Source organism: Frankliniella occidentalis, unplaced genomic scaffold, assembly GCF_000697945.3.
Source record: "Frankliniella occidentalis isolate FOCC.00 unplaced genomic scaffold, Focc_3.1 Scaffold256, whole genome shotgun sequence".
NCBI classification, from domain to species: domain Eukaryota; kingdom Metazoa; phylum Arthropoda; class Insecta; order Thysanoptera; family Thripidae; genus Frankliniella; species Frankliniella occidentalis.
In genome coordinates this window covers 45,436-46,456 of record NW_026267382.1, presented here as the reverse complement: position 1 = coordinate 46,456, position 1,021 = coordinate 45,436, and positions in this window count along the sequence as shown.

The following is a 1,021-nucleotide window of genomic DNA, read 5'->3' as shown; positions in this document are numbered from 1 at the left end:
GTTTTTGTACCCACTGGGTTTTCCCTGTTTCCTAGCCAAATGGAGAGGGTATTTGCTGTGTCTTATTTTTCTTTTTAAAATTGCGTGGTTGAGAGTTGTTTGTAATTTTTGGTGTGAAGTTCAGCTGTTAAATTGTTAATTGTATTTGAGATTCCGCATTATAAGGGAAGATGTTGTAAATAATTAATGCTTTTATCTCTATCTATGTATATATTCAAATATCTTCACCATGTACATTCACCAACCAATAGACTGACTTCTATATTCACTTGTCTGCAACACCAGCGTTATCCTGTGCATAATCAATAAACTTTCTTGCCACTCGGTCACTCTGAGTTTGGCTAGCCCAGTGTAAACAATTGATTGTTTTTATCCTTGACCATTGTTCAATCCTTACATGAGTATTCACTGAAAACACTAGATTTGCAACAGACATATACTTTACAACCAGTTTTTACTCGTTCTTTACCTCCCGACACTTCTTCTCGGAGGTAGAGAACGAGTATTGTGCTCGGGCTCGGTGTAATTTAGACCCCACTTTCAGCGAAGAAATGGTAACACATACAGCTATACGGGTATAACCAAAATGTTGCATTTTGCGTCTTAATGAACCAATAATAGAGTTTTTTTTTGAGTTTCTAAGCAAAATTTTGAGAAATAACGGTTCTAAAATACGAGGAGAGACGTTCGGCCGTTCGCCGCGGGGGCACTTTTCAGCCCCTTTCGGCCGGCCAAGAATCGACATAATACCTATAATATACCATCAAATCACGTAATACTTTGCAGGTGGCTATTTTGACATGTGATAAACAGTTTCTGGGTATTTTCTATGAATAACTACTCAGTGAAATTTAGACTAATGCTATATTAACAAACATTCACGAACACAAGTCCATAAAATGGGTTATGCGCATGCGCGAGCAGCGCCATCTATTGACGGAACTGTGAACACCTTGACCCGCGGTCGTTTGATTCGTTACCATTTCATATTTTTCAATCGGTGGGTACTCAAAGATCTAAA